Source organism: Chiloscyllium plagiosum, unplaced genomic scaffold (assembly GCF_037043375.1).
Source record: "Chiloscyllium plagiosum isolate Xiang-an unplaced genomic scaffold, Cpla_swu_hap1 HiC_scaffold_19, whole genome shotgun sequence".
NCBI lineage: Eukaryota > Metazoa > Chordata > Chondrichthyes > Orectolobiformes > Hemiscylliidae > Chiloscyllium > Chiloscyllium plagiosum.
In genome coordinates, this window is record NW_028270157.1 from 23,795,471 (window position 1) to 23,823,308 (window position 27,838).

General features: G+C 41.4%; 1 protein-coding gene across 3 annotated transcripts in view; it reads left to right on the forward strand.

The window, feature by feature from the left end:
- The first annotated feature begins 510 nt into the window (after nucleotides 1–510).
- The window catches only part of mgat4c (mgat4 family member C), a 438,829-nt gene continuing 411,501 nt past the window's right edge, over nucleotides 511–27,838 (forward strand). For all 3 annotated transcript variants that reach the window (XM_043709709.2, XM_043709712.2, XM_043709714.2), the window contains exon 1: nucleotides 511–711. The gene's annotated coding sequence lies outside the window, so the exon portion shown is untranslated. The remainder of the gene's footprint in view (nucleotides 712–27,838) is intronic.

A 27,838-nucleotide genomic window follows, 5' to 3' on the forward strand; every position in this document is an offset into this window, starting at 1 on the left:
TGTACCAATCCCATCTTGCATTGAAATCAGGCCTTGCTTTCCGTACTTAACAGAGCTTCTTGAGAAAACATGGGCCATACTACAGGCATATAGTTGTAATGGTACAAGATATTTGAACCGTAAGATCTATCAAAGTACAACAGTAATAAAAATGCACTGCAACAATTATTAAACTTAAAACATCTGTTAGATTACTGCTGACACCTTTTCAAAATTACCATCTCATTTGCACTTTTGCTTATTTAATTTTTGCCTTTTAGCTGCTGAATTATTTATTAATCAGTATCTTCAGGGTAAAATACAACTAGTGCTTAATTAGAGCAGCTGAACACACGTTTCATTCTGGCTGTCTTATGCTGCGATTTGTGTGTGTGTGTGTGTGTGTGTGTGTGTGTGGAGAATCGGGGTTGCTGTTAGCATTAGCCTGTCTCATTCATATATGAGATAAGGAAGAAGGAAACAGTAAAACGCAAGTCTGTGCACAGGAAGCATTAGCTATACCTAAGTAAAAGAGTCAGCTGAGATAGCTGCTGGCTTCAGCATACGAGTGCCATTATGATGAATGTTTACAGCACTTCAACTAGAGCCAATTATCCTTTTTGTGGGAGGCCTGATGATTTGCTCACGTTGGTAGCTTGTACAAAGCAACAGTGCATTCAGAAATGGAGTAGCTGAGGAAAATGTCTATGAGCAGAAATTTTCCTTGGACAGGTAAGAAGAGCATTTTCCTCGTTTTTATTTTTCCTCTTTCTTTTACAGAGTTGTACGGGGAAATCACAAGTAACAAAGGGACATCTTGACTGTATTAGCCCTGGAGTTATTGTGACTGTTGGTGACAAAAGATAAATGCATGACAATTGTCATCCCACATGCATTAATTTTGGAAACCTTTCAGAGAGAAAGGCATGCATGAGTTTAAGATTATTTATAGTTTGAAAATTCTAGGTCAAATTTCAATATTGTTGAATAAATCATTACAATTGATCAGCATATTTTCAGAACTATTAAAGAAATAGTGTGAACTAATATTTCTGCACATGTTCAGTTACATTTATATAGTTGCATTCAGATTTTATGTTAAAAACTGAAGTTCTGCATTTACTTTTGAGTACCCAGATTATATCTGAAGTTGCCAACAGATGAGTTCATTCATTTCAAAATTTCATCCAAGCTATTACATTTGTTCGGTAAACAATAAAAATGAAGAGAATAAATTCAATTAAATACAGATTTTAATTTGTGAACCTGTGATATCTGATAATTAATTTTATATATCTATATTCATGTAGGGATTTTAACTACAATCTGTCAGCTATACTGACACATGAAGAAGACTTGACTAAATGTTTAATATGCAATACAATTTCATTCAAAACTCTGCTTAGAAACAAATTAATGTAAATCAATTCATCTGAAGATTACATTGAATGAACTGTGTTCTTTTCCATTAGTTATACTTTTTCAATGAAACTATGCAGTTATTTTAAAAAGAATGGTTCTCCTGGAATATTTCCAAGATTCAGTACCTTACAGTTGACCTACATATTACATTGTTATCAAGTGTCTCTTCAACATCCTGCTGCCTCAGTATTGTTGTTGTTGATGTTGTTTTCAAATAAATTAATTCTTAAAGGATACTTGTATAATCAAATAATATCTCACAAAATGTATGGCTGTCATTCCTTCTTGTGGAGATCAGTGAGAAATTACTGCATGAGAAAGCTAAAGTGACAAGAAAAGGTGCAGTTAAAAATATTTGGCTTTGGACAGACTGCTGGGGGAAAGAATGTTATTATATGATGAAAAAAATTCAATACCAAAAAGGTTAATGTAAGCAAATATTATAGAGAGCAGGTGATGCTTCGTATATTTCACCTTTGAAGAACCAGTTATAGCAGGCCCCAAAGGGAACACACACACTTTGAATCTGGATGACCCGAACCGATTGTGAATCTCTAGGGTCTATATATGAAGGGTTGCCCCGAGTCAGTTCATGCACGAGGAGGTATTAAATTACCTGTCCAACCCATGCACTGACTCTTGATTAATAGCTGAAATCTGCAGGAGATTCGCTTCAGCCGTTTACACTTGCCTGCCTTGAATCTTCAACACACATAATACCAGACAAAACCAGCAGAGAAGGGTGAGTGCTTTTGCTGCAGGTCACAGTTTAATTTTTTTCTCTTGAGATCATCTACACATGTGATTCTGAATGACAGTGAAGCACCTAATTACAAATTTGCAACAGAATATAGACAAGAGATCAGATTGTTCGTTTTAAGTTCTGTTTTATTCTATGAAGACTATTGTCCCGTAGGGGTATTTTTGTTGACCAATCTCTTGCACTAGAGATGATGCCACCAGCTCATCTGATACCTGACTGCTCCTTGGAGGCACTAAAAATATATGTCAGGAGGTAAAAACTCCAGTATTATTTTTAGGCATTTCTGTGTGCAGATGAAAGGAATGCACTGCATTGTATTCGGATCAGCTTGATATTTTAATAAAAAAAGATAACAAGAACGTAATTTCCTTTCCACAATAAGCACTGATACAAAATGTAATGTCTATTTTCAAGACATAATTAACATCCATAAGCACACCAATTTGGTTAACTTGTTTTGAGAAACCAGAGGAGGAATGTAACTGGGCAATAGGAATAAAGCAAAAGTACCTTTCTGCATCTCATCATTTATACATGCAGCTGAGAAGTGGAGAGTGATCTTTGTTGCCTTCATATTACAACTAACTATGATGAATATTTCGGAAAGGATGTGAAGGAATTACTTCATTTTTGGCATTCATAAAGTACTGGAGTGGAAAGGTGGCTCAGTCTTTAGCATTGGTACCCCACAGCACCAGGGACCTGGATTCGATTCCAGGCTTGGGTGACTGTCTGTGTGGAGTTTGCACATTCTCCCCGTGAATGTGCAGTTTCCTCCCATGGTCCAAAAAGATGTGAAGGTCAGGTGAATTGGCCATGCTAAATTGTCCATAGTGTTAGGTGCATTAGTCAGGGGTAGACATAGGATAGGGGAATGGGTCTGGGTAGGTTACTCTTCGGAGGGCTGGTGTGGATTTGTTGGGCCGAAGGGCCTGTTTCCATACTGTAGGGCATTTAATATAAAAACGAGAGAAAACAGGATTAATGAATTGTATTTTTTTTTTGTTACATGTCAGCTTTATCAGTTTTATTGGAGGGTTTGTCGCCACAAAGCCTTGTGCGATTTCTCACAGCATGTTACCAAATACACCTCATTAACTTCCCAATGCTCCCCAATGATGCCTCTCTTGCCCAATACTAGCCGTGTCTCACCATGTGCCATTCCTGGAACAATGTGCCGCTCAGCGGATAAATGGCAACCCTGGTGCCCATATCATTATTCAAAGGCCACTGTGCATCTGGACAAATCGGCGCTGTCCCTCATTAGTGATGCAATTGCACAGCGGCTAAAAGTTGACACTGCCCACAGTATGTAACCTGATGCTCCCTTTCACATAAAACCCCATTGTCTCAACCCTACACACTGTTCAAATACCAGGCCCCACAGTTAGCTTGTTCTGAGCTACATTCCATCTAATCACCTTCTAGAAACACTCCAGGTCATTGCTACTCTGTCCTCAGTGCCAGCGTAGACCCACACCTTGGTATTGTCCAGTTAGGGAAAGTCATATGCAGCCAAGCAGTCAGATCATCCCAAACACGAAAGTTTATTTACAGCCAGCAAAAGCAAACACAAATTAAATGAATAGAGGCTGTGCAATGCAAACTGAATACAGAGGAACCTCGATTATTTGCCATTCAATCATCTGAATATCAGATTATCTGGCAAGATTGCAAGGTCCCGATGCTCGGCTAAACAATGTTATCCCGCATTTGATTATCCGGAATTCGATTAACAGAACGAAATACTCCCTGCCCGTGTCCTTTAGATAATCAAAATTCCTCTGTACCGTTATGATGGACAACAAATATCTTACCTTCCAAGATGGCTGGCTGCACCCAGCTGTCATCTACTGGAAGAGAGTGTCAATCTGGTCCAGTCTGACTTATGGTACCCAACACAGTTGAACTCCGTTGTGCACAAGAAGAGGAGTCACCTCCCTTGTGTGCCTCTCCCCTGCCTCCTCAAAAGACTGCTGCCATTCTCCCAGTTGTTCAGCATCTATTGTGTCATTCTAGTTGCGGCACATACTATCTGCAGTAAATCAGGGGCACCAACCTGTCTGGTCCAAACAGCGAAACCACATCTTTAGCAGCACTATTGTCTGCTCCACCATGGCCCCAGTTGCACCATGTATGCCAACTTAGTGAAGGTGTCATACCAGCTTAAACCAAAAATGGAGTGCCTGCTATGCTCCAACATCTTTCCTATCCCAGACTCATGTCAATCATTCAACTGTTCATTGAATTGAGTAGGGCCCAGCGTCATACTTACATGACAGTATTCTCTACCTCCACAGTATCCTTGAAAATTTCAAGGTTATGGGTTGCTTTTTGCCAGCATATGCTTCTTTTTAACTCATTGCTGCTAAACTTTGCAGTACTGAGATATCAATGTTCATTTTACAAGCAAAACAATTGGAAATGAACTGTAGCTGGAGTTTGCAAATGCTCGTTTCATGTATTTTCATCTTCAATGTCCCACTGTCCAACAAGTGTGAATCCTGCACTTCTGTGCAGGATACTGACTCTACCAAGCCATATTTCTGTTGTACTTAGCATCGAGACAGCGACAAGAATAGCAGCTCATGGTGGACACTGTCAGCACTTAGCTCAGCATAATTGTTAAGTATGTGTCCAAAGCCTCCATGTCCCCTATTATGTTGCACGACTTTGGCAGCTTAACTAAACCTTCAATTAACACTGAACTTTGCCTCCCAATTCTCCAAGTCCTAAAATTACCCTTAAATGATGCCTAACTTGTTCCTCTATCCTCTTCCTGTGGAGCACACAGTGGTTTCTGTCACTAACCACCCACCAGTAGCCTCTCATACCCTCTGATAGTTAAACCATCAAAGTCCCTCCATCCAAGTCCTAGTCCACACCTCAAAACATACCTCTGCTTTCCCCTCACCTCAGACTTGATTGCCCCACACCCTTGCCAGCTTCTTCACAGGCAAAGATCATGGAAATATTTGGCACTGTGGTAGTGGGCATGACCTTTGGTGATAAGAAAAACAATTTTTGATCAGCAAGCTCTTGAGCAGTTGGGGAAAGGGTTTGGAAGGCTCTGGGACACCTTTAATTGACCTTGTCTTTTATCAGCAGTGTTATGTGTGTTTCAAACTTGCAGCTTGCTTTCCTGGTTGCATAGCAGATGTTTCTGTCAAAGGTCTCCTGTTCCTACACCAATTGTCACTCAGAGAGAGCTGTAGTTTCAACTGGCTGCTGGAATGTGTGCATCACTTACCCAAACAGATTCACCATAAGGCACTGCCTTTGGCATTCTGGAATCATCCAACTTTAGCACATATTCTGCCCAGCACAATTAGCATTGCAAGATACTTAACATTGGACTGCTTGGCTTGATTGAAAAATTCATTCTATGCACAACAGTGCCTCATAAACCTTTACAGAATTACCGCCCAAATTAGCTTTAGAAAGCCTGCATCTAATCCATATAAATTTAAATTATTTTAGAATGCATTTTCTTGAAACTGCAAAAAGACATGGACTGAATCAGTCCATTTGCAAATGTAGCATGATACAGAAAAAAATAGTTTTGAGTTGACAATGGCAAGTAACGTGCACTGCACAGGTGTCAGACAATGATTATCTCTATCAAGAGAGAATCAAATCATTATCCCTTGACATCCCCTCTATCAACATCCTGGGGGTTATTGATCAGCAACTGAATTGGACTCATCATACAAGTACTGTGGCTACAAAAGTAGAGGCTACAGTATATTACTCATCCCCTGACATCACAAAGCCTGTCCATCATCTAAAAGGCACAAATCAGGAGTGCAATGGAATACTCCACACTTGCCTGGATGAGTTCAGCTCCAACATCACTCAAGAAGCTTGACACCATCAAGGACAAAGCAGTCCATTTAATTGGCAACACAGCTGCAAGCATTCAGTCCTTCTATCACCGATACTCAATAGTAGCAAAGTATACAATTCTATAAGTTGCATTGCAGAAATTCACAAGATTCCTTAGACAAACCCACAACGACTGTCATCTCGAAGGACAAGAACAGCAGATAAATGAATCAACACCACTTCTAAGTTTTCCTACAAGCCACTCACCATCCTGACTTGGAAATATATTGCTGTTCTTTCAATGTTGCTGCGCCAAAATCCTTAAACTCCCTTCCAAACAAAATAGTAGCTCTACCTACAGCAATTAGACTGTATTTCTCCTACCTTCTTAAGAACAATTACATTCAGACAATAAATATTGGCTCAGATAGTGACACCCGTATCTCATGAGTAGACAAAAAAGGCAGATTCGCATCATGCTATTGGCAGGTGCAGGCTACCCCAGATTCCAGAACATTGTTTTTCAGTTTTATCCATTTATATAATGAGGGCATTTTTCTTTTGTTTAAAAGGGACCTGACTGACAACTTTTTCACACAGAAGGTGGGTGGCATGGTGACACAGTGGGTGGCATGGTGACACACTGCTGCTTCACAGCGCCAGACGCCCGGGTTCAATTCCCGCCTCAGGCGACTGACTGTGTGGAGTTTGCACATTCTCCCCGTGTCTGTGTGGGTGTGCTTCGGTTTCCTCTCACAGTCCAAAAATGTGCAGGTTAGGTGAATTGGACATGCTAAACTGCCCGTAGTGTTAGGTGCAGGGGTAAATGTGGGGGAATGGGTCTGGGTGGGTGCGCTCCGGTCTGTCGGCGTGGACTTGTTGGGCCGAAGGGCCTGTTTCCACGCTGTAAGTAATTTAATCTAATCAAATCTTAACCCATTATGAAAGGTGGTGCATATCTGGAACAAGATGACAGTGGAAGTGCTACACATGGATATACTTACAACATTTAAAAGATATTTGGACAGGTACATGCTTAGGAAAGGTTTAGAATGACATGAGTCAAACTCAGCCAAATGGGACTAGGTCAGTTTAGAAAACCTGATCACCTTGGACAAGTTGGGCTGAAGGGTCTGTTTCCATGACTCTATTTCTCTATCTGGTGTGACAGGTAGTAATTGGGGTATATACTTCCTTCATCAAATAGTTTGTTAGGAGCTTAGCATTTTGGTAGCCAGCTCTATCTTCACTATAATCATGAGCCAATGCTAGTTGAGTTCCCTGTCGGCATCTCTCAGTTGGGATGGGAGGAATCTGAAGTGTTAATCAATAAGTAATTGGAAAAAACAGCACTTAGAAACCACAGGGCCAATTTCAAATGGTCTCTGATTGACCACTGTAGTCTGGAATGGCAACAGTATGATGTCGATCAAGTCCCAGATATTCTCTAATGCAGCGATGAATGTTCTTCAGTCTCATGTCAACAATATGGAGAAGGTATTCTTCCCTTTGATTGGTGATAGAAGCCCATTCAAGTTTCTAAAGCAGAGAAATGGCTGACTGTCTCAGTACCACAAGTATAATTCTTAGGAAGTGGCTGCAATGCAGAAGAAAATGTATTACCTCACCAAGACTGCCTTGATAAGGCTCCCATTGGCATCTTGCTTATTTTCTACATTGCAGTACTCCAATCTAGTTATAAAAGTGACCTCTCCTGCCTCGAATCATCACTGAATCTCTGAATGAAACTTGCAAATACCTATGGACAACCGACACCTCATCCCCAAACCGAGTCCAAATACAGACCATACACCTCTCCACAAATCCTCAAAAGTACTTTACCCAACATCTTCACCTAACTTCACCTGCAACACCACCTGGACCCAACACCTCTCTCACTACCCCAGCAGTTCTTTCTGTCTCAACTTCACATTGTTCTCCTCCTCTCAGTTTAGGCCATCTCACCACATTTCTTTATGTTCACGCTACTGACCTCACAACTCTTTCTCCATTATGACCACATTTGCTCCATCTTTTCACCATTTACACTACATCAAATTGTTTAAAGAGAACCTTCAACAAGACACACTTTCAGTCTTCTAGCCAGAGGGGCTAGAGAAGACAGGAGAAAGGAGGAGACAGGAACAGGGCAATCTCTTTCCTCTGTACAGGTAAAAACACAAATGGAAAAAACTGCCATCAATAACAGTGGCGAAGGAAAAATTGTCAATGAAGATATAATAAGGCTTGAAGCTACATACAATTAAGAATTTTGTTATTTTCTCTTTCTTCTTTGTTATGTTTTAACTCACAAAGACAGAAACTCAAGTGAACAAACTGGTAATGTATTGGACGGTCATTCGATAGCTGCTGGCTACCCTAACAGTATATGTTAAACCTTTGTCCCTTTCCCCTTATTCATGATGCTTTAAATGCTGTAGACCTTGTTGTTGTATAGGTTGGAATGGAGAATCTTTTGAAAAAGCATCATGGTTTGCTTTCACTGTTGCAACACACCATGTCGTGGAAATAATGGATTACAGGGTCTGTGTTAAGAGGTTCAGTGTACACAAGTGAATGCAGGCATAAAAGATGGTTCAGGACCCATTAATATTACTGCTGAGGAAGGCTAATTCTAGATCATGCAGGATTTGGGCTCAACCATCTTTTGTGTACTTTGTTCAATATAATTTAAGTTTTAGGCAAACAGCATTTATTTTTGTGTTATGACCACATGAAAAGGCACTATGGCTTGTTTCTTCTTACAACCTTCTCTCAGTCAGTCGCAGCAAATATATTTTTTATTTTCACTTTTCAGCACGTAGCTATCATAAATATATATTTGATCATGTTAACTTGGTTGATTATGTGATATAGATAAACCAAGTTAACAAGATCAAAACATGAAGTCGAGCCAATTCCAAGGTATTCTTGAATCTTATTATCTAAAAAATAAATTAAAATGTGATAACATACAAAGAACATAAGTAAACAGCTTAAAATGAAGGTTGTAGTTTTGAGTTCCTGTGGTGCAGTGGTAGTATCCCTACCTGTGGGCCAGAAGGACTGGTTTCTATATCCAACTGCTCGAAAGGATCTAAATGGATTTTTAAAAAATACCTATAAAGAAACTTGGAATGGAGAAGGGGTACCTCGTATGTAAATAAAGGCAGTTGTGAGAGTGAGATCTCAGTCTTACTGCTGAGTTAGTGCTCTATTTCATCAAGAGTGGGGAAACTTGGTTTCTCAATCAATTGAAGTTTTTCTAAGTTTCTTTCTCCAGTGTTGGTTTACTAAGATTGAGAAAGAAACAATCTTTATGCATCCTTGCTCTGTTAAGCCCATGTTTCTACTTTCCTATTATTGTTCAAAGCAAGCTACTGAACTCGGGTTTGTTTGTATATTCCCAGTCTAGGTCCATTGTATTCTTCACATATTGAAGATAAGCAGTTACCTGTGGAGAGTTTAATTTGTTAAAGACAATGGATCCAAATTGGGAGTGTACAAATGAACCATATTTCAGTAATTTTGCAAGTGTGAGTAAAGCAAGAGATGTATCTTTCTTGACAGTGCTTTTGATTAAAAAGTAATGCCAAGACAGCTGCTTTAGGTATCTTCCATGCGGATTGTTTGAGTTGGTTATGTGATCACAGCAGCCTTTTTATTTGGTAGAGTTTTTTTAAACATATTACTAATCCGTGAACAGCCATGTATTGAAGTCAAATGATGAAAGTTGAATATTGATCATCCATTTTCACTACGATCATAACATTAGGACTACAAAACTAAGTAGCAATTGTCTTGCAATTATATTCCTGTAACATTGCAGGAATAATATCAATAGTGAATAACGTTCCTATCAGAATATCAAATATTACTAAATAAAGTTTTAAAAATCACAACCTGCCAAAATCCATTAGTTGAAAGACAGTTCGCAGGTTTTGAATTTGAGTGCTAACGAAGCTATTGGATCCTAGTTCATATAACATAATATGGGAAATCTGGATGCTCATCAGCATGACCTGCTCTTGGGAAGAATGTAGCAGGAGCTCATTACTTCTATACTTATTTTAAATTTGCGCTAGAGATGTGAGTGTCACTGTCTCAGCCAGTATTTATTGTCTGTCCCTAATTGCCCTTGAGGAAATGGTGATGAACTGCCTTTTTGAAACATTGCAGTCTTAGTGATGTATGGACACCCACATTCCTCTTGCAGAAGGAAGTCCCAGGATTTTGACCCAGTGTTAGTAAAGGAATGGCGGTATATTACCGAGTCAGGATGGTGCTTGTCTTGGATGGGACATTTAAGATGATGATGTTCCTATTCATCGGCTTCCCTCAGCCTTCCATGTTGAAGAGGTCGTGAGTTTGGAAGTTCTGTTTAAGAAGCTTTGTTCAGTTCTTGGCAGTGCACTTTGTGGATGGTACATACTACTGCTACTGAGTGCCAGTGCCAGAGGGAGAGAATGTTGAAGTTCATGGGTAGGAGTCAATCAAGGATAGTTTCAAGTTTCTTGAGTGTTGTTGGAGCTGCAGCCATACTGCCAATTTGATAATATCTCATCATATACTTGACTTTGCCTTGCAGATGGCGGATATTCTCTGGGAAATCATAAAGTGAGTTCTATGCCACAGAGTTCCTAGATTCTGAATTAGTCTAATTTAGCTTCTGATCAGTTGTAACCCCTAGGATGTTGATAGTGGAACATTCAGTGATGCTTATAAAATTAATTATCAAGGAGCTATGATTAGATTTTATTGAATCGCAAATAGCCATTTCCTGCTACTTGTGTGGCATGAATGCTTCTTCCCACTTAGCAGCCCAAGCTTAAATGATGTCCAGGTGTTGTTGCATTTGGACTTGGATTGCTTCAGTCTCTGAGGATACTGCAGAAAGGGGTGAACATTGTGTAATTCAAAGCAATTTTAAAAACTTATTTGTGGGACTTGGGCATCACTGACTGGCCAGCATTGATAGCCCATCCTTGTTTGCCCTTGAGAAGGTGATGGTGAGCTGCCTTCTTGAATCGCTGCAGTCCACCACTTGCTGTGGGTTGACCCACAATGCTAGGAGGGACGGAATTCCAAGATTTTGACCTAACGACTATGAAGGAATGGCGGTATATTTCCCATTCAAGGTGGTGAGTGGTTTGGAGGGGAACTTGCAGGTAATGGTCTTCCCAAGTACCTCCTGCTTGTGTCCTTCTAGATGTAAGTAGCTGTGGGTTTGGAAGGTGCTGTCTAAGGATCTTTGGTGATTCTGCAATGCACTTGTAGATAATACACACTGCTGCTAATAAGCACAAGTGTTGGTGGGATTGAATGTTTGTAGATGTGGTGCCAATCAAGCGGGTTGCTTTGTTCTGGATGATGTCAAGCTTCTTGAGTACTGTTGGAGCTGCACCCATCCAGGCAAGTGGAGAGTATACCATCACATTCCTGGCTTGTGCCTTGTAGATGGTGGATAGACTTTGGGGTATTAGGAGATGAGTTACAAGCTGCAGTATCTCTAGTCTCTGACCTGCTCTTGTAGCCATTGTGTTTATATGGTGAGTCCAGTTGAATTTCTGGTCAATGCTAACCCCAAAGATGTTGACAGTTGGGGAATCATTGATGGTAATATCATTGAATATCAAAGGGTGGTGGTTAGAGTGTGTCTTATTGATGATGATTTGGAGATGCTGGTGTTGGACTGGGGTGTACAAAGTAAAAATCACACAACACCAGGTTATAGTCCAACAGGTTTAATTGGAAGCACACTAGCATTCGGAGTGACGCTCCTTCATGAAGGAGCGTCGCTCTGAAAGCTAGTGTGCTTCCAATTAAACCTGTTGGACTATAACCTGGTGTTGTGTGATTTTCAACTTTATTGATGATGGTCAATGTCTGGCATTTATGTGGCATAAATGTTACTTGCCATTTGTCAGCCCAAGCCCAAGATATTGTCCAGATCTTGTTGCATTTGGGCACAGACTGCTTCAGTATCTGAGGAGTCGCAAATGGTGTTGAACACTGTGCAATCATCAGTGAACATCCCCACTTCTGATCCTATGACAGAAGGAAGGTTATTGATGAAGCAGCTGAAGATTGTTAAGCCGAGGACACTACCCTGAGGAACTCCTGCAGAGATGTCCTGGAGCTGAGATGACTGATCCTCCACAACCACAACCAGCTTCCTTTGTGCCAGGTATGACTCTAACCAGTGGGGTGTTTGCCCCCTGAAACCCATTGATTCCAGTTTTGTCAGGGCTCCTTGATGCTATACTCGGTCAAGTGTGGCCTTGATGTCAAGGGTTGTCACTCTCACATCCCCCCTGGAATTCAGCTCTTTTGTCCATGTTTGAACATGGCTGTAATGAGACCAGGAGCTGAGTGACCCTGGCAAAACTCAAACTGGGCATCACTGAGCAGGTTGTTGCTGAGCAGGTGCTGCTTGATAGCACTGTTGATGACCCTTCCATCACTTTACTGATGATGGAGAGTAGACAGATTGGGCAGTAATTGCCAGATTGGATTTGTCCTGCTTTTTGTGTACAGGACATAGCTGAGCAATGTTCCATACTGTCAGGTGGATGCCAGTGTTGCAACTGTACTAGAAGAGCTTGGCTAGGGGAGTGGCAAGTTCCAGAACACACATCTTCAATACTATTTCTAGAATATTATCAGTGCCCATTGCCTTTGGCGTATCCAGTGCCTCCATCCGTTTTTTGACATCATGTGGAGTGAATCAAATTGGCTGGAGACTGGTATCTGTGATGCTGGGGACCACTGGAGAAGCCCGAGATGGATCATTCACTCAGCACTTCTGACTGAAAATACCCTCACTCTTAACCTTATGTTGGAAGGAAAGTCAATGATGAAGCATCTGAAGATGGTTGGACTTAAGATATTATTCTGAGGAACTCTTGCAGAGAGGTTCTGGAGCTGAGATGATTGAGTTCCAACAACCATCTTCCTTTGTATCAGGTATGACTTCAACCATTGAAGAGTTTGCCTTCCAACTCCCATTGATGTCAATTTTGCCAGTGATCCTTGGTGCCACACTTGATCAAATACCACCTTGATATCAAGACTAGTCACTCTCACCTCCCCTCTTGAATTCAGTTTTCTTGTTGTCCACATTTGGACCTAAGCTATACTGAGATCAGGAGCTGAGTGGGCCTGATGGAATCTACACTCATGAACCATAAGCAGATTAGTGTTGAGTAAGTGTCACATGACAGAACTACCAATAACACCTTCAATTATTTTGTTGATAATTGACTGATGGGACAGTAACTGAATAGATTTGGAATTGTCCTGCTTTTGTTTTTGTGGACAAAATATATCTTGGAAATTTTCCACATTGATGCGTAGGTGTTAATATTGTAACTAGACTGGAACAGCTTGGCTAGGATGTGGCATGTTCTGAAATGCAAGTTTTCTGAATTATTTACCAAACTTTTCCAAGGCCTGTAACCTTTGGAGTATTCAGTGCCTCCCACTGTTACTTGATATGATGTCAAGTGAATCAAATTACCTGAAGAATTCAAATTGCTTGGAAATCAAGATCTACCCATGAATAGTAATGACCCTTCATGCTTGCTGTCCAAGCACAGATTTAAAAAAAGTCCTATTTATCAACTAAGATTATGTAAGAACATACTATGGAGACCATAAGACCACAGGAGCAGAAATTAGGTCATTCAGTCCATCAATTGTGCTCCGTCATTTGATCATGGCTGACAGATTTCTCAAAACCATTTTCCCACTTTCTCCCCATAACCTTTGATCCCCCTGACAATCAATAACTTATTTATTTCTGCAAGATTATGTCAGGTGCATTGACCGATCAAAGAAACCTTGATGGTACAATTTCCAGCATCATGTTTGTTTAAATATTACTTAATTTCACACTGCAAAGAGGCTCCATCATGGTAGAAGCGGAAGTCAAATGATACTCTAAGATGGAGCTGGATGTACCATTGAATCAGTAAAAAATCCTATAGATCCACCTATGCAACCAGGACAAAGCTTGTAGTAAGTGCTCATACATCGAAGGACTGAGATGGCCTTTTAGTACACGCAATCAAATAGTGCAAAACACCCTTCTCCCTTGAGTTATCCTTGGTACTACATCATATTCCGATTAATGTCTTCTTTTACTGAACTGTTACCTTATTCTGCACTATCAGAGAAAACAATACAGGTCAAATAAGGGACAACCTGATTACTCATCTACTTTGTGTCATGTATAAATGATGTTGGTATCCTTTCCCATGGTGTTCTCTTTGTTGCTGGAAGTTCTGACTCTTAATCTGTGATTTCTTCTAAGAAATTTCCAATGAAAGGAGGAAGTACACTTTACTGATTGCAGGGTTTCAGTGGGTCACGGATTTAAATGCTTTTATACCACTGCATGCTGGGTCTGAGTTATTCACACAATTACCTCTGCCACAATTAGTCCTGCCACTTTCACTTCAAACATCAATGAGGATGGGGGTCTGTTAAGCAGCATGGAGGGTTTTGGCCATGGCATTGTCTTGAGAGATACCGCACCAAACCACATCAACTACAGATAGGTATTGTCCAAACACTTCCCAGTCATCTGCCTGTGAGAAAGATAGTTATGAAACCCTAATGTCTCTGAGCAGTCTCACACAGGAAAGATTCTGAGTAGCTTGAGGGGCAACGGTCACTTGGGAAACAGTGCAGATGCCTCGAGAGTTAAAGTGTTCCAGAGTATTTTATGTGGGACTGTTGAAGTGTAATCAATTGTGACATGTTTGTCTTTGAGGATTTTAGATGCTAGTTATAGTCAGAATTAACAGTACTGGGAAGTAGCAACCTTTGAATTTGAAAGCAAATAATATCATTTTATTTGAGTTAAAAAGGAAAACATATTACAGACACCAACATTTCCCAGTAACCCTTTAGCTAATGCCATTCTAAGTTTCTCACATGCTCATTAAACATGTAGGATCCACAGTGTGAAAACTGTCTAACTTGTCTTCAGCTTTGTAGGTATGTAATCATATTTATCAGAACGACAGAAACTAGGGCTTTTCAAAAAAAAAGCTAGCTTATGAGGGAAACAGTGTACGGTGACTTGTGAAGTTGCATCATGCAGGGATTGATTTTGTCAAAAGCTTGCGAAGTTAAAGGTATAGAAATTAGAGTTATAGATTCATAGAGATGTACAGCATGGAAACAGACCCTTTGGCCCTATTTGTCCATGCCGACCAGAAATCCAAAATTAATCTGGTCCTATTTGCCAGCATTTGGCCTATATCCCTCCAAACGCTTCCTATTCAGATACCCACCCAGATGCATTATAAATGTTGTAATTGTACCAGCCTCCACCACTTCCTCTGGCAGTTCGTTCCATACATGCACCAAACTCTGCATGAAAATGCTATCCCTCAGATCCCGTCTAAATCTTTCCCCTCTCACCTTAAACCGATGTCCTCCAGTTTTGGACTCCTCTACCTTGCAGAAAAGACATGACTACTCACTTTCTCCATCCCCTCATGATTTTGTAAACCTTCAGCTCCAATGCCCGAGCCTCTCCCTCTAGCACAAACCCTCCAACCCTGGCAACATCCTTGTAAAGTGGACCACTGTGACACAAAGACAGCCTGTATTACCTCATAAAGGTAATGCTGGCAAGATAGCATGTTCAAAAAGAGCTGCAAATTTTCTGAATGTGCAGTGGAGGTGCTTAGAAGTATGCAACGGGAGGAATCTTGTATTATCCTTTGAGTGGATGTCCAATCAGATTTACCAACTATAATAGAGAGAGATGATCAAACATATCTATGTCAGTGATCAGAACAATGCAGCAAAAAATATGATTACCATTCCAAAGTAAGATTCTTTCACATGTCTTTCTCTCTACACAGACTGGCAAGGTTAATCATCGACCTCGTGACATTTCTCCTCCCCTCAGCTTGTCCTAATTAAAACAGAGTACTTCATTGTACTTCTGATTGCGTTTAATACTTCTTAACATCCTCACAATTGCTTCTGTGTCTTTGCCACATTTAAAGTTCTTCTTCCATCATATGTTATTTATTTGTTCACAGGATGTGGGTGTCACTGAATATGCGACCATTTATTGCCTTTCCTTCATTTCCCAGAAGGATAATTAAAAGTCAATCACATAGATGAAGTCTGGAATCACATGTAAGCTAGACCAGCTAAGGATGAATTTATTTAGAATATCCTTTCCTGAAGGATATTAATGAACTAGATGTTTCTAACAACATTTGACATGGCTGCTGTTTGGCCAGCTTTATAAAATTGCATCCAAATTTCACCATCAGTCATTGTGAGGTTTAAACTCATGTCCCTAGAATATTAGCCTGGGGTTCTGGATTGCCAAGTCTCGTGACATTACCACTACTCCACCCCTTCCCCAATACCACAAGATGCAATGCAGCTGCACACATTCAACAAGGCACACATTCCTCTTACAGGACAAACTGAACACAATAGCACAGAGACTACAAGAACAAAAGCAGTTCCTTCCTTGGTGTATATACTCATGCCAATGGAGAAGGCATAATGAGCATTAACGATGGTGAGATTTGAGGAGATGATGCACAAGGTGTTTGTGCATTTTCCCTTCCTTCTTTCTACATTTAAGTTCTGCATGTCAACATAATGCATTGCTTTACCATTTGTCTATTTTGATTACACTTACTAGTATGATACCATTTCCTTCTTTCGAGGTGTATCTATTGTCTTAAATCTTATCAACACATTGTACCTTACTGAAGGCTCTCAAATGGACATACTACCCACTTTTTCTGCCGTCCAAGATGCTGTGATTGTAATGTAGCTTACTTTCAAAACATATTTTGTACGTCCCTTAATATTTTGGCTTTTTGTTCTCTCATAGAAACAAAAAAAAACCTGCAGATGCTGGAATTCAAAGCGGAGCAAGCCAGGCAACATCAGGAAGTGGAGAAGTCAGCATTTCAGGTGTAACACTTCTTCAGGATTGGAGAAAAGTTACACCCGAAACATTGACTTCTCCATTTCCTGATGCTGCATGGCTTGCTGTGTTCTTCCAGCCTCCTGCTTGTCTACCTTTGTTCTCTCATGGCCTGTCTACTCTTTGGATTTTGACTGAAACAAGGTTACCCCTGAAAACAACAGTAGTTCCCCACCCCATTTCCTTCACCCTCTTCCAATCTACTATTTGTATTGCCCCAAAAAATCTCTTCCTTCAATCTTCAGCCTCTCAAGGTGCCTTGGTTACCTTTCATAGTTAGCAATTTTGAAACAAATACACAAGTTAGAATTAAATTACCTTGTAATGTATAACTTGGTACTCTTTTCCGTCCCCGCCCCCACGCCCAACCCCGCCCCCACTCCCAGCTCCAGCCCCACACCAGGTCCTAGCTCCCAGCCCTGCCGTGTTTTCACCATCTCTCCAGAACTACCCCTCTCTGAGGATGAAAGATCAGTCCAAGGCAGAGGCCTCACCTTCATTCCCCTACGCTCTCGGATTAACGAGTTCAACATGCGGCGTGACATCGAACAATTCTCCCGCCGCCTTCACCTCCGCGTTTACTTCTTCAACCAGGATTCTCACCCACCCTCTGACGACCCCTTCTCCCGCCTCCAACACACCCCATCCACCTGGACACCCCGTACTGGCCTCTTACCCACCCTCGATCTCTTCATAGCTAACTGCCGCCGCGACATTAACCGCCTCAACCTCTCCACCCCTCTCACCCACTCCAACCTCTCACCCTCGGAACGTGCAGCCCTCCATTCCCTCCATTCCAACCCCAACCTCACTATCAAACCAGCAGACAAGGGAGGCGTGGTAGTAGTTTGGCGCACCGACCTTTATACCGCTGAGGCTAAACGCCAGCTCGCGGACACTTCCTCCTACTGCCCCCTCCTCCTACTGGGACCCCACCTCCCACCACCAAACCATCATCTCCCAGACCATCCAGAACCTCATCACCTCAGGGGATCTCCCATCCACCACCTCCAACCTCATAGTCCCACAACCCCGCACCGCCCGTTTCTACCTCCTGCCCAAAATCCACAAACCTGACTGCCCCAGCCGACCCATTGTCTCAGCCTGCTCCTGCCCCACCGAACTCATCTCTGCATACCTCGACACGGTCCTGTCCCCCTTTGTCCAAGAACTCCCCACCTACGTTCGGGACACCACCCACGCCCTCCACCTCCTCCATGATTTTCGCTTCCCAGGTCCCCAACGCCTTATCTTCACTATGGACATCCAGTCCCTGTACACATCCATCCCACATCACGAAGCCCTCCGCTTCTTCCTTTCCCGCCGTACCAACCAGTACCCTTCCACCAACACCCTCCTTCGACTGACTGAACTGGTCCTCACCCTGAACAACTTCTCTTTCCAATCCTCCCACTTCCTCCAAACCAAAGGAGTAGCCATGGGCACCCGCATGGGCCCCAGCTATGCCTACCTCTTCGTAGGATATGTGGAACAGTCCATCTTCCGCAGCTACACTGGCACCACCCCCCACCTTTTCCTCCGCTACATCGATGACAGTATCGGCGCTGCCTCGTGCTCCCACGAGGAGGTTGAACAGTTCATCCACTTTACCAACACCTTCCACCCCGACCTCAAATTCACCTGGACCATCTCAGACTCCTCCCTCCCCTTCCTAGACCTTTCCATTTCTATCTCGGGTGACCGAATCGACACGGACATCTACTATAAACCGACCGACTCCCACAGCTACCTAGACTACACCTCCTCCCACCCTGCCCCCTGTAAAAACGCCATCCCATACTCCCAATTCCTTCGTCTCTGCCGCATCTGCTCCCAGGAGGACCAGTTCCAAAACCGTGCAACCCAGATGGCCTCCTTCTTCAAGGACCGCAAATTCCCGCCAGACGTAGTCGATGATGCCCTCCACCGCATCTCTTCCACTTCCCACTCCTCCGCCCTTGAGCCCCACTCCTCCAACCGTTACCAGGACAGAACCCCACTGGTCCTCACCTACCACTCCACCAACTTCCATGTACAACTTATCATCCGCCGTCATTTCCGCCACCTCCAAACGGACCCCACCACCAGGTATATATTTCCCTCCCCTCCCCTATCAGCATTTCGAAAAGACCACTCCCTCCGTGACTCCCTCGTCAGGTCCACACCCCCCACCAACCCAACCTCCACTCCTGGCACCTTCCCCTGCAACCGCAAGAAATGCAAAACTTGCGCCCACACCTCCCCCCTTACTTGTCTCCAAGGCCCCAAGGGACAGTTCCATATCCGCCACAATTTCACCTGCACATCCACACACATCATCTATTGCATCCGCTGCACCCGATGTGGCCTCCTCTATATTGGGGAGACAGGCCGCCTACTTGCGGAACGTTTCATAGAACACTTCTGGGACACCCGGAACAACCAACCCAACCACCCCGTAGCTCAACACTTCAATTCCCCCTCCCACTCCACCAAGGACATGCAGGTCCTTGGACTCCTCCATCGCCAGACCATGGCAACACGACGGTTGGAGGAAGAGCGCCTCATCTTCTGCCTGGGAACCCTCCAACCACAAGGGATGAACTCAGATTTCTCCAGTTTCCTCATTTCCCCTCCCCCCACCTTGTCTCAGTCAAATCCCTCGAACTCAGCACTGCCTTCCTAACCTGTAATCTTCTTCCTGACCTCTCCGCCCCCAACCCACTCCGGCCTATCACCCTCACCTTGACCTCTTTCCACCTATCACAATTCCAATGCCCCTCCCCCAAGTCCCTCCTCCCTACCTTTTATCTTAGCCTGCTGGACACACTTTCCTGATTCCTGAAGAAGGGCTTATGCCCGAAACGTCGATTCTCCTGTTCCTTGGATGCTGCCTGACCTGCTGCGCTTTTCCAGCAACACATTTTCAGCTCAATCTTTTTCATCATAAACTTGTCAAATAAATTTGTTAAAGGAACACTTAATTTCCCTTCTATGCTGATGTCTTTTATAAGTGTAACTGGAAAAGATGCAAAAAGAATTGTGGAAATTAAGATTCAGAACTGCCATAAATACAGGAAGAGCTGACATTAATAGCCAACTGTTAACAACATACTTTTTGTTTCGGCTGAATAAAATCTAGGTCCATAGTGGAGGGCTCTATAAAGATGTAAACAGTAACTGAGAAAAGGAAAATCTGAATGTCAGCACTGGGACGATCCAAGCTTGATTTTTGAAAGTTAAACAATGACAGAAGGTAGAAACCACTGAGGAAGATGAAGAGTTTCACAGTTTGGGAAAAAAAAATTAGGAATGATCTGATGAGCCTCATTGTCATCATGGTGATGGCACTGACAGAAGGAAAGATGTACCGAGTGCCAGTTTGGCAGCTTAAACAGAACAAGAGAAGGAACTTGTGAGGACCAACAATCATAGAAGTGCAAACAAAATGGGGGAAGTTAAGATGGAGTCAGAACTTTGATGGAAAATGAAAGAGGGATTGCTGTTCAGGTGATAAAATTTTGTTGTATCCTTTTTGGAAGTGCAAGAGAAATGCTAGACAAATCTCACAGATTCCAGAGCAGGACTGAAATCCTGGATAAGTTTGAGCTTCATTACAGTTGCCATTTGGAAAAAAATCATGTGCTTGGGCATGCCAGGATAAACTCAGTTACTGGGAAATAGATTTGCCAACAGAGAAAACACATTTTATTGAAGGGCAGAGAGGCTTCCATGTTCAACACAATAATGCTATCTGACTCAAAACATTTTGTGAATCATCCAGACTGGGTCTGGATGCCAATCAGCAGAATTCTATGTTGAGTTTCATCCATCATGGTCCATGCCAGTGCTGCACATCTTTGTACGAGGGAAGATCTACACAGAACTGAATGACAGCTTTACACAGAGCTTAAATACAGCAATTATGTCATAGCATCATCGAATTACAAAGATCAATATGAAGCTTTTTAGCGCATTGTGTCTGCTCTTTGCTGGAACTATGAAATTGAAATAACTCCACAGAGTCTAGTATCCTGTCACCAAGTCATCCTTTATTTACATGTGTAGAGTCCTTGACACTGATCCAGCTTTCTCAGAGCCAGCTCTCAGAATAAACAGGATACTCTGTCAGCAAGGGCCCCCTGATTGGACCAGATTAACAACCACAATCAGAGAACTCATATTCTATGAGGTCCACCTGGCTGATCATATTACAAGGACTTCAATCTTCCAATTCTGCCTCTGATACAGCGATATGTAACACACAGTAGCTCAACTTTTGCACCCAGAGCGTCTCGGAAGAAATTCATCTTCCTCTGCTTAGTAATATGGTCAAATTCAGCAGGTTGTCATGTCTGATTCGAGGTCGTAGGCAGAGTTGGAAGAACCTGACCCAGTGCTAAAACACATCAGGAGGACCTGAAAACAAAAATGAACCAGTATATTTCCTTGGACTCAGAGGGGGATGAACGTAATGATCGTAATGAGGTCAGCTATGTGGATCTCATAGAATATGCGTTCCTTGATTGAGGCTGTTAATCTCATCCAATCAGAGAGGTCCAGCTGACAGAGATAAACAGGAGTGTCAGACATTATGTTGATATCTGTCAACTAGGACTCCCTGATTGGACCAGATTAACAGCCCCAGTCAGGGAACTCATATTCCTTGAGGTCTACCTGGCTGACCTTGGTACCAGCTCCAGTATTGACCCTGAAAATGTTTCCTTTTAGAATATTTATCTACTTCCCCTTAGAAAGTTGCAACTGATTCTGCCTCCACCGTCCACTTAGGCAGGGTATTTCTGATCACAAGAACTCAGTGAAAGAGATCTTTTCACTCTGCAAGAGATTTTATGCTGTTTACGTCCATTAGACAGTTGAGTAAGTACTTCACATTTTCTTTGGTTTAACACGTGCATTAACATTGACCTACATTTGCAGCTGATGCAAATTGACTGATGATCGTATGAGCCTGTTTTACTATTTGGCACAATCTGCCATATGTTTGGTTCAATATTAACATCTCAAACGTATGCACAATGATTATAGCTGAAGGAGCAGTCAACAAAACTACTCCAAAGCCTCTGCCAAAGTTCCCTGATTGATACACATTGAATAAAGCAGACACAAGCTAAAAAATACTATTAAGAAAATGATAAAATATTCATCAGTATTATCAAATGCACAGATGTTGGAATGCCAGGATGTTGACTTTTTTGGCATGGCTAGTATTTGTTGCACAGCACTGTTTAGCTGCTCTTAAATTGATTGCCCTGCAGTAAGAGTTAACCATGTGACTGCTATTCTGAAGTCACAAGTAGGCCAGACCAGGTATGGCTACCAGATTTCCTTCCTTAAAGGACATGAGTGAATGAGATGAGTTTTAGCAACAGTTGATAGTTTTACGACCAACATGACTGAGACCAGCCTTCAACCCCAACTGAATTTAAACTCAATTTCCATCAGCAGCTGTGGTGGGAATTTGAATGCGTGTATCTGGAGGGTTAACCAGGCCTCTGCATTACTAGTCCAATGACATTATTACCATGCCATTACCTCAGTCTCAGCATTCTTTCACCCCAGCTGTTCCACCAGTCTTGGTCTTAGCTGTATGGAAAGGGAATAGGATAACAATCAAAGGCAAATTCATTTCTCCAGTCATGAGCTGCTTATCTGCACTGACTAGTTCACAGTTTCACGGAACTTTGGCAGAGGCTGTGGAATAGTTTTGTTGGGTGCTCCTTCAGCAATAATCATTGTGACTGTGATAGATTAACCATTTTCTATTGTTAGATTAATTCTGTTAAACAATGCTCGTTTGGAAAAAACAACTCGGGAAGACAGAGAGCGAAAATATTGGGTTGCCAATAGTGACTTACTTTTACGACTAGACGGATCAAATGATCAAGTTGAAAAACACTTGGAAGGAACTTCGTAACAGACAGAATTTAATATTATATCCATAGATCACCCTGAGCTGATCGGCTCTGATCAAACCACTGGACTGATTTCGGAGGCTGTCTTTGACTTCCTGTGCTAGCATCCTCTCATTGAAGGATGTCTTCCTGGAATCGACTGAGAAGCATTGCCCTTAGACATTGAAGCATAGTCATTTGTATGTAGCACATGCGGTGTGTTTGGCAAGTTCAAGGCTGACACCTGGTGCAGGTGTGAGATTGACAGAGCACGATGCCGCAGAGAAAGATACCCATCGCCTTGACTGATGACTGCTGACAAGCATGATAAACTATCTGTCTTTGTGTCTGTGATAAACAGCAAGACAAGGCAAAAGTACTGTGAGCTGTTAAGATTTAGCTGAGGGGTCAGAGGGCAAAAATAGAAAGGCAAAGTCACCAGGCCGTGAACATCCAGGTATGCACAAAGTGAGTGATCACGAAGAGACCAAGATAGCAGTTTAAAGATGCAGCCTGCTCCGATCTGTCAGTTGGGTACCTGACCCTGCATGCACAATGTGTTAGCAGTAACCTTTCCATGAGAAGTGCCACTGTGCTCTTAGGGTGTAATGTTTCAAGGCAGAAGGATACTGTAAGTGGATCAGAGATGTGTCATGCTGATGCAGAGAGGCTGGTACATGGGTTGGGTATCCAAGATGGAGGTTCACAGGGGTATGTGTGAATTGGAGTCACCAGGTAAGCACTTTGACTTTTGTGACAAGAATTCTCAGCATTTAAATTCTTTTTTTTTCTTTTTTTTAATTTAAACCCCCACACTACCGCCTAACTGCGATAGTGCTTATAATTTCCTCAGCACCCAGATGGTGTGTGTGCAAGTGTGAGACACAGTGAAAGCCAACAGGTGTACAAATCTTTATTCAATTTCCACCACCAGAAAGAAAGGAAACACCCGAGTGGCCAGTGTCCTTCTCAGAGGGCAATGCTGCATGATCGAACAGTGAAGGGAGGACAGGGATTAAATCAAAATAGAGTTGGAGGGGGAAATAATGCACTCCAGTTCCTGTGGTATCCATCTCTCCTTGAAAATCTTGAAGGTGTTGGTGGACACCGCGTACTCCTTCTCCAGCGTTTAGTTTCTATTTGATGGGTGGGAGTGTGCAAAAAACTGCATATTAACTGAAGTATGATTAAGTAACAACAAGGGTTATAATGAGCTATAATTGCCATTGATAGGTTTACTAGAGAGAGAATCTCAACTCGATGTGCAGGACTTGTTTCGATGCGACTTTTCACTATTGACACTGAGAAGGACCTCACTTATTATCTCACTTGACTTTTCTAAAAGTATCACCACAGCCCATCATGTTCAGGACCTGGGAAGCTTCCATGCACTGTCTTAATTTTAAAAGTCTAGTGAATGGATACAATAGCAGAAACACATCATGGGGATTTAATTTCACCTGGGAATATTGTTGATCTTGTGGGCAAGGTTGTCTTCTTGAGTAGAAAAGATAACAGAAACAGATACAATTTGTGTTTCAAATCTATTGAACTTTTACACTGACCGAGCTGATTTTGGAATCAGGTCTCAAAACCAATCCCTGGGGAACTCCACCACAAAACCTTCTTCTAAAATATCCATTGACTATCACTCTCTGTTTCCTATCGCTCAGCCATTTTTGTATCCCTGTTGCTTTGTCTCTCTTATACATGACTTCTAACTTTCCTCATAAGTCTACTGTGTGGCACTGTATGAAACACATTCTGGAAATCTATATATAAAACACATCAATAGCTTTATCCTCATCAATCCTTTCTGTTACCACTTCAAAAATCTCCACCAAGTTAGCTAATCATGATTTCCTTTTCCTAATCAATCTACTGTTTTTCATGTGATTCTTAATTCTATCCCAAGTAATTGTTTCTGACATTTCACCAACACCAATGTTGAAGATAAGAACTGTCATGCCTCACTGGGCAGCACGTTGGAAATCAAGCCCTGCTATTCTCAGAGATGTCCACTGGGTCCATTTTTGTTTGTCATTTATATAAATGATTTGGATGAGAACATAGAAGACAGGGTTTGTAAGTTTGCAGATGACACCAAGATTGGTGGGTATAGTGATCATTGAAGAAGGTTATCTAAGATTGCAAAGAGATCTTGATCAGTTGGGTGAATGGGCTGAAGAATGACAGATAGAGTTTAATTTGGATAAATGCAAGATATTACATTTGGTAAAACAAACAAAGACAAGACTTACACAATTAAAAGTAGGGCCTTGGGCAGTGTTGTAGAATAGGGGGACCTGAGGGTTCAGGTAGATAATTATTTGTGCTGTGTGAGCACAGATGGGTTTCTGTACTTGCCAAGAATTACTATTTATTACAAACATTTAGATTCTAACTACAAGTAAATATTATAAACCATTGGCATATGATGTTACTAATTAGAACTGTAATCCTCTCCCCCTCTCCCGCTCCCTCACAGACAGACATAGAAAAAAAATATAGATGGAGGGGCACTAGGAAAACAGTTCAGTAACCTCCATTCATAAGTTCTGTTTAGCTGGTTCTTGTTGATCAACAGGGTAATTCTTAGCTTTTTTCTTCTGAATACTTGCACTGGCTTGCAAGAGGCACAGAGTGATTCATTCACTTATAACAGAGCTCTGATTTAACAATTAAAAGTCTTGGCATATAATAACAGCTGAAGGAACTGTGGTTTTCTTCTGTGTTTTAAAGTGGCCTTTGACTGCAGAGAATAGTGAGAGACATCTCTGAGCTGGTGGAGATCCAATCACTTCTCTGTTTCTAACTCCAAGCTGATCAGTTATCTAAAAAACAAACACATAGTTTGCAGACAAAAGTCATTAGCTGGTCACTGGTCCATAGACCAATCAACCTCTTGTTTTCAATGAAAGCTCTATCTGTAGACAATCCCTCATCTCTAGCTCATCAGAGTCCTTAAAATTAGAACATTTATTTTTCATTTCAATCCACAATTTTTAAGAAGGGCAAAAAAGACATGGTCTTAACAGAATGAGAAGAAAGGAATGAACTAGAAGAAGTAACCCAGAGGGAAAAAGCAATAAGCAAACCAGTCATACTTGGAAATCTATGTACTGGTTGTACTGGAGCTCCAATTTGAGAGTTACATGATGAGTTAGACCAGTATATGCTACTCACAAGTTTTACTGGTTTATTCTCCTGCCGTTCAGTAGACAGAGGGTAACTGATAAGTAAGTGAGCAGTCAGTAACAGATTAACAAGACAGAGTTGTGGCTGCTTTACAATTCAAGAATATTTTTCCAGTGTTAGAAGTCGAAGAACATAAGCAGCCTACAGGATATGGGTGGAACTTAATAAGCTGTGAGTCTAGTTTATGTGACAAAAGATTCAGACATTTATATGAACACTTGTGAGTCTTATTTTAAAAGTTATTAAAACTTGTTTTCTTTATACAAAGAGAAAAGCTTGACCAAACGTGTGGGTTTTATAACTTGGAACCCTCAGAGGAAATTTCATTGACCTTTGACCTTACAATCATCAATAAGGTTTTGTAAAGAGCAGATAGAAGCAGTTATCCTGCATTGAAAATAACCCTCTATGAACTTGTTCAACAGTTAATTCTGTGCTGCTTAATGTTTCTTGGTAAGCAGCTAGTTCCACTTGTAATTTTTCTGGCCTTTTTCATAAGTTATTTAGAGGGGGAGAATGTAATGACTAATTAATTAGAAAGAAAATATAGATTTTCATGTGACGACTTCCGCACCAGAGAGTTTATAGTTTCCCACGGATATACAAAGGAAGTATGAGCTGCCTGGTGCCTTTCTGCAGATTCTTTCATGTTCTCAGTAGGTAAAAAAGATATATTCCTCCTTGTCCTCTCAAGGCCAAGTGAACCAATTGTCTTTTTACTTTCAAATTTCAATGAATCTAAAATATAAACCATGCAAGAAAAGTATGTCTGCACAATGTTACAGATGTGCAATATGAATGAGAAAATGTTGAAAAGGTACAAAGAAGTAAAAGAAAATGGTCAGTCATCATTCTAACACTGACCTCCAATCAGAAATTATGAGGGGTTCATTGTAGACCATACATGCAATGTTGACCTAGACTCTTTCAGGTGCTAATTGAACTGCTGTGCATTGTCAGATTTCCAACATTTCCAGTATTTCTTTTTATCTCAGCTAAAAAAGAACACATTCTTATGCAGACGGGTGTGCTATGTAAATGTTTGATTCCAAACCCAATTTATATGCCTCATGTGAATTTGTGTCTACTTGACAAAAGACAGCTCACTTAAAATCCCAAATCCTGCCAGTAAAACTGAACATTTTTATTTCACCAAGTGTGCATATTTCAGTCTTCTATTGTATTATATACACAAGATTGAATATCTTTATTTTGTGATCGTTCAGCAGTTTCTGCTGCTGTGGAAAGTAAAGGGAAGGATTATAAGATTTACGGATAGTGGATTTCTTCACACAACATTTATCTTTATTACTGATGACAAGTTGATAAAATTTGCACATATTTTTGCATGCCATTTTATTAACTCCTGCCTACACTCTGTCTGATTAAAGTGCCTTCGCTTCCGTTTTAAAATGGACTGAATTCCAAATTAGAGATGGCACAAGTAATGAACATGAACATCATAATCAATTCTACTAAGAAACATATAAATAGGTGAGGAGATGCTTTATTGTGAAGTTTATATTTTGATAAGTTGAGGTTCAGTCTTGCCTCTCGTCAAAGCAAAATGGTATTCTTTGTCAAAATTGTAGTGGTTCTGAACATTCAGTAATACTCTTCATTTTTGATAATAAAATAAGGTAATTATTTTTAATTGATTGATGCAGTGCCTTGAAAATGAGTTAACTGTTAGTCTGTTTACAGCTGAAAGGAAACTAATGTCCATAGATCAGAAATGATTTCCACATCAATTATGGAAGTGAACTGCAGATATGAAGA